Source organism: Engraulis encrasicolus, chromosome 15 (genome assembly GCF_034702125.1).
Source record: "Engraulis encrasicolus isolate BLACKSEA-1 chromosome 15, IST_EnEncr_1.0, whole genome shotgun sequence".
NCBI lineage: Eukaryota > Metazoa > Chordata > Actinopteri > Clupeiformes > Engraulidae > Engraulis > Engraulis encrasicolus.
This window is the reverse complement of record NC_085871.1, coordinates 31980093-31987592: the sequence shown is the minus strand read 5'-3', so window position 1 is coordinate 31987592 and position 7500 is coordinate 31980093.

The following is a 7500-nucleotide window of genomic DNA, read 5'->3' as shown; positions in this document are numbered from 1 at the left end:
AAAATCGGAACACCTGTGAGCGCCGGTGGAGAGCTGGAAATCGCTGTGGGTGCCCGGAGCTGTGCGTTTGTGGAGAAGTAGCCTACCAGTTTCGAATCATGGATTGCATGTGGATTACTTGAAGAAAATCAAGGTTTGTGAAATATGTGGACCCGTGCTTCGCGAGACTGGACTACTGATCTGTGAGTACAAACTGTTTTCTCATCAGGGCCGCCGCGCCCGCTGTGAACTTGAGTCGCTGTAGCCTACTCTTCTTACCTGTCTTGGGCCGCCGCGCTCAAGTTTGACTTTGAACTCGAGCCGCCGCGCTCACTGTAAGAGAACTGAACTCTATTTGGCTACCGTGTTGCAATGCTTTAATTTAAAAGAAAACTAAGCCTTTGTTGGATACCTTTTGTTAAGTTTAAAGACAATGGAGAAGCCACAGGAAGAAGAGACACTGTGTGATGACAGGGAACTGTCTAAATTACTGAAAAGCCGTAGAGGGAAGCTTAGTGTTCTTACACGTAAGCGTAAGGAAATCAACTATTCTATTGAGGCAGGCCAAGAAAAGTCCCTTGTTGAAAAGCAACTGCAGACGTTTGACCAGTATTTGCTTGAATTCAGTGACGTTCACGAATCAGTGCAGCATTTAATGACAGATGCATTAGAGCAGGAAGCAGATCAGCAAGACTGGTATGAACCGAAATATAACCTGTTCAAGGAATTCATTGATGGAGTGTTGAAATGGATCCGTAGCGAGAATGTTGATGTGGAGGAGAAAGAGGAAAATGCTGAAGAGGAGAAAAAGGAAATGACTGAGGAGGAGGAGGAGAAATTAAACGAGACTGTTAAGCCCCATGACAGTATATCCCAAGCAGCCCCGAGCGTCAAAGCCAGAAGTAACGTTAGTCGCGCGTCTCGGACGAGCGCGCAGTTAAGGATAAAGGCTGAAGCGGATCTCGCTGCGCAACAGGCAAAAACTGATGCATTAAATAAGAAAAGTGACCTTGACTTGGAGGAGGCTACTGTACTGGCTAGGTGTAAGGCAGAATTTCAGGCACGAAGAGAAAAACTTGCACATGAATCAGAGCTCGCTGCTGCTGAGGCAAAATTGAAAATTTATAGAGAAGCTGAAGAACAAGGCTCATTATCCGGTTTACACAAATTCGGCACGCCTACTGAATACAAAATCCCCGCAACAGTGCAGAAAGCAACGCGAGTGCAAATTACACCCCAAAGTGACACTGTGCAGCAGAATGCTCATGCGCAAAGTCCCCAAATAGCCCCTGCCCAAATAGCCAGCGCTAGTGCCCATCATAGCGCACCAGTAGTAAGCCAACCCAATGGAAACGCGTCAAATGCCAATGTCAATGACGTCACTGAAGTGTTGAAACGGCACACAGAAATCACTTCACTGTTAGTGAAACAGCAAGCTCTCTCCTTATTGCCAGGCAGAGAAATCCCAGTGTTTGATGGTGACCCATTACAATACCGCACATTCATTAAAGCATTTGAGCAATTCGTGGAAAAAAAGACTGAGAACATGGACGACCGTTTGTATTACCTACAACAATACACAAAAGATGAACCTAGGAGCCTAGTCTCCAGTTTCCTACACATGGACCCCAACACTGCATACAATCAGGCCAAGGAACAGCTGGAATACAATTTTGGAAATGGATATAAAATTGCATCAGCCCATATGAAAAAGGCTTTGAACTGGCCAACCATCAAGCCAGAAAATGCCAAAGACCTGCGCTCCTATGCATTGTTCTTGCGCAGTTGTTTCAACATTATGTCTGACATTGATGGTTTAAAGGAGCTTGAAAATTCCAGCAATATGAAGCTGATAGTGTCGAAATTGCCATTCAAGCTACGAGATAGATGGCGTGCAATTGTTAGCAACATGGAGGAAAATAAGAAACCCAGGGCAACTTTCAAGGACCTGGTAGAATTCATTGAGAAGCAAGCTAGGGCATTGCTCGACCCAGTGTTTGGCGATATCCAGACCCCCTCTGATGCCAAAGTGACACCAACATCTATGCAACAGAGGAAACCCAGATCAAGTAGCTCTAGCTTCGCCACCACAGTTGCCCCTGTGTCTATTTCTATACTCTCAACTGATGGATCTTGCATGTTCTGTGGAAATGATCACAATCTGGATCAATGTGAAACATTCAAGAATGAAAACAATGTGGAAAAAATAGCCTACCTGAAAGCCAAAGGGATGTGCTTTGGTTGCCTTAGAAAGGGCCACATAGGCAAAACATGCCAGAACAGAATGACGTGTGACATATGCTCTTTACTGCACCCTACTGTACTACACATCAGTACAGTGAATGAAAAAGCTAAGCCCAAAACTGAAACCGCCACTTTAAGCAATGCAATGGTGAATGCGAGTGACCCAATGGGTGCCAGTACATCAGGCAAATGCACTCTAGCTATAATACCAGTTAAAGTGAGGATGTCAGGTAGTGGCAAAGTAGTAACAACCCATGCATTTCTTGATCCTGGTAGCACAGCTACGTTCTGTACAGATTCGCTAAAAGAAAAGCTGAGCGTCCCTGGCAAGAACATCTCCATCATGCTGTGTACAATGGGCCAAGAGAGCAGGGTGCCCAGTAGCATAGTCTCTGGTCTGGAAGTAAGCAATATGGAAGGAACGCAATACCACAAACTTCCACCAGTGTATACACAAACACACTTACCTGTGACAAAACAACACATACCAAAACAAGAATCTGTTGACAAATGGAAATACTTACATGGAGTGAGGATTCCGCATCTGGATGCTGACATTGAGCTGCTAATAGGCACAAATGCTGCAAATCTTATGGAGCCTATGGAGGTGATAAATAGTAGAGGTACAGGCCCATATGCATTTAGAACACCCATAGGGTGGGTTGTGGCTAAGCTGACACAAGATGCGTCTCATAAAGCGCAAAGAACCCACACTGCTGTCACAACAAACCACATATCTATAAGAGACATGAAGGAGTTGATTGAGCAGCATCACAAAGATTCAGAACCGGCAGCTCCAGAGAAAAGCTCAGGAGTGTCAGTTGTCGATCAGCAAATGCATAAAATGGAAACTGGAAATGGAACTTCAAAGGAAATTATGAATAGCCATTATAACTTACCTTTGACATTCGAAAACAAAAACGTGACAAATGATTATGATCAGGCCCAACTGCATGTTGTATCCCTGAAAAGAAAAATGGAAAAGAATGGAGAGCACCATATGGAGTGCACAACCTCTTTAGAGGGAAATGTAGGAAGGAGTCAGACAGACATAGCTCCATCCAATGACCATGTCACCCAAAGTGGAAAGGTGAGGTTCAGTAGGCCACACCATGGAATACATCACCAGAGGAAAGGTGATAAGATGATAAGCATCAAACAGAGTAGAAATGGAAAGCCAAAACTGGAAAAAGCACATGGTGCAACTTGTGACCTGAAGGCAAGCTCTCTCTTGAACTCAAACACTCGGCCAAATGGTCCAGAATTCCTCAAAGCCCAGAAATCTGAACGACCCAGGTCTATACTTGCCTTACAGAAAGAAAAAGAAATGGAAATGGAAATGGATGTTCTCAAAATGAACACATGGACGAAGGATCAGCACAAATTATCCCTGTTGAATCTGAGACAAACTGGAAAGGAAATGCTTACCACAAAGAGCCTAGCACCTGAAAAGGAAAACCTGTTGGAAAGAAAACTGAAAGCAAAGAAAAAATGTATGACTTTGTGTCCAATAACATTCAATGATATCAAAACGGCAGGCAATGCATCCCCTACTAGTTGTCCACTTGCACTACACACAGTAGATGTAAATAGGAACCAGTGCAATACTCAGCAGACCTCTTGTGGAAAGTATGGGTTAGGGAACATACAGTACATGCCCAACCTTACAAGATAGAACAGAGATGGTTGAGTTAGAATGAAGTTGCATGTGTGATGTGTGTTTATTGCCGTCCCTATTGCCACTAGGGCCCTTTGGATGTGGGATGAGTGATTGACACTATGAATAATGTATGTGGTACGATACCTGTTGCAACTTTGAAACAGTACAACTTTGAACTTAGATGAATTACCTATTGGTTTGAATATGAATGTGACATGAACAATGAACATGAATGAATATGATGTGATGTAATATGGATTAACCTGAATTGGTAACCTGAATCATTGCTTTGTCTGAACTCTCACATACACTGATGGATCCAGTCTTCACATGCGCACACCTGGATCATGGACTCTATAGATCTTCGGATCTATTTGTGCACACACGAGCGTCACATTTCGTGCACACATGAGCGACGTATCCATACACAGACATTACGCACCACACACACAACTTGGACTCATGAATTATGCTTTCATGCATATGAGCTGTGTGCGTAAGCACTACAAGATAGACTCTAACGTACATGAGCTCTTGAAGGGACATTGTTGTACTTAAGGACACTTGAAAAAGGAGAAAAAATATACAAAAAAATATATAAAAGGGAAAACGAAAAAAAAAAAATGTAATTGTGTTGGATAGAACTTGTACATATGATGATTTATGGAAATAATTTGCTTGGATTATGGTTGTTTTCTTTATGGCTCCTTAGTTGTGTTTTGTTTTATTGTACCTTGCCCGGTACCAATAAGGGGGCCGGTGTGTAGGAGCCATTTTGCATATTTTCGGTTTTATGACACCTGCTGGCCGAATTTGGAAGGACGTTTGGAATTATGTGGCACATGGTGGCCTTAATTGAGCCAGGTGCCGTGATTTGAGTCATTGATGCACCTGCACCTTTAATTAGTTAGCGTGTGTGTGGAAACAATGTGTTCTGAACTGTGAATGCTTGTGGAACGTTTGGATCTAAAATTGGAAGACGCCAGCAGGCATAAGGGTTTTAATTTATTTCTTTATTGATGGTCATTTTTGTTATGGACTTATTATTTCAGTAAACTTTATTTTGTGACAAACTTATATGGAAACCCGATTATTTTACCTTTGGAATAAACCATCAAATTATTAAGACCACCTCAAGGCGTCCATAGAAGTGACTTAGAAGAAGACACTACACCATGGATTTTATTTGCAAATTCCAGTAACTATTAACTGCGTCCAATGATGTTTTGGACATTAGCACACATTTATCTTTCATATAATACAGAAAGTGTAGATATGGCATTATTTCCCTCAGCAAGAATGAATATTTAATACTGGTTTTGGGTGTTTTCATGCCGTCCTGTTTTCCAAATGTCAGATTCAGTCTTCATATTAGCATGTAAAGAAACTTGTTTTGCCCAAGACGATTGCAAATGTTGATTCACAGTAATCATCACAATATGACAAAACTGTCAGAAAGACCACTGTCCTTTCCATTATACATGAAATTTGCCATTTTGTGTGTGTCCACGAAAACTGTGTTAACCGTGTCACGGTCTGAAACCTCCTCCATAAATCAGTAATGGTTTGGTCTTAGGCCATACGAATAACATCACGTGATGTCATAACCTCTTTGGCAGGATATGGGAAGACTTTTTGGTAAGTTTTGATCTCCATCCTTCCATAATTTAATCCATTCTTTTTCATGTTCTCATAGCGGGAAAATTGGCAGTCAACTGTGTTATCAACATATTCATAAGAATCTGAATTAGAAATCACATGTAGAAAAACACAGATAAAGCATACAAATAAATGAATTGATTAAGGTGTTGTGGTGGAACTTCTGAGGTCCTCAGTTAGTGAAAGAAAAAAAGTGAAAGCCCATTGGGAAACTCCAACTCCCATTGTCATTGTGACACAGCACTCTACAGCACACAAGTGAACACTGCACACTGCACACATCGAAATTGCATTTATGCCTCACCCGTGCAAGGGGGCAGCCCTCAGTGGCGCCCCATGGGGAGCAGTGCGGTGGGACGGTACCATGCTCAGGGTACCTCAGTCATGGAGGAGGATGGGGGAGAGCACTGGTTGATTACTCCCCCCACCAACCTGGCGGGTCAGGAGTCGAACCGGCAACCTCTGGGATGCAAGTCTGACGCCCTAACCGCTCACCCATGACTGCACAACACCATAAAAATGGCTGAAATGTCAAGCCGTGTTACCGTCAATGGTGTTACAATTAGCAATGACAGTTGAGGAGGAGTATATCTCCATAATGACAGACAAACAAACAAAATAATTTGTGTTCTAGGGAGATGGGTTCGTCTGCTCTGTTTTTTCTCCTAAAAAAGTGCCGACTTGTTCCCCTGCACTGTTGACCGTAACACGGTTGACTGTTTTGAATGTGTTTTTGTGCTGGACAAATCCTATGAACAGACAATAGGGGTTACCTGTGGAGAAGGAAGTCTTGTGTAAGGAGGGTGACTAAATTCAAATCAGACGTTATATTCAGGGCTCTAAATTAACTTTTTCCACCACCAGCCAATTTGGCTAGTAGACATTTTTTCTTACTAGCCAAATGGAAGGTCAACTAGCCATTTTTTTCTCACCAAAATAAACCATGCGTTAATTATGTTGCTTTTAATTATTTTATTAAACTAGGCTATGTCCTCAACACAGATAAACAATATAAATATTATACTCAATATAATTCAGTCTATTCTATAATTATTTAGTAATTATATTTTTATTACCTGCATTTCATTATTTTTCATTCCATTTCCATATACTGCACAGACAGCCAAACACTAGCCTATTACCTCACACACCATCACCCAAACCTCATACAGTATAGGCCTATAACTCACACAAACACAGCATGCCTTCAACATGTCACACACCTACCAGACTTTCAACATACACTAGCCAAACACACACACAACCAAACACTGCAAAACCACATATCCCCTACACAGCATCACTTCACACACAGTGGGCCAAATACCATGGACAATGCACAGAAGACAGGTGAAGGGGAGAAGAGATGAAGGGAGGAGAAGGAGACGGAGAGGAGAAGGACAGGAGACACCCCCGCGCGCGCGCGCACACACACACACACACACACACACACCTACACAGTGCGTGAATGGTGTCTGCATTGTGTGTTTATGCTGCTGCTGCGTGACACCTTCAAGTTCCTCCAGGTCAAATTAATATTAGGTTTACTTACGATGCGCTTGGAATGACAATTACCGTTACGCTATGTCAACTAGATATCCAATAACACCACGGACACCACGCTTAGGCTACTTTGTTACTTTCGTCGCTAGTTTTTGTTATCTTTTTTTTCACTTACTCGTATATCCATGTCAAACGCGTGCAGGGTCTTTGCGATGGCGTGGGCGTTATTAGGAAACGACAACTCCATCGTTTGTAGTTGCGAGGACCTCGCAAATATCAGACGGCTTCTGACGGCAACTACACTGTTTTGACAGACAGCTGTCCTGTCCCTTCACTCACCCACGCCGTTTTCGCTCCACCAATACTCTATTTCACCGTCACAACAGTTACGCTGCTATTACTTGCATTCATCGACACATAACCGTGCTTTAACCACTGCCACATTATTTTTCATC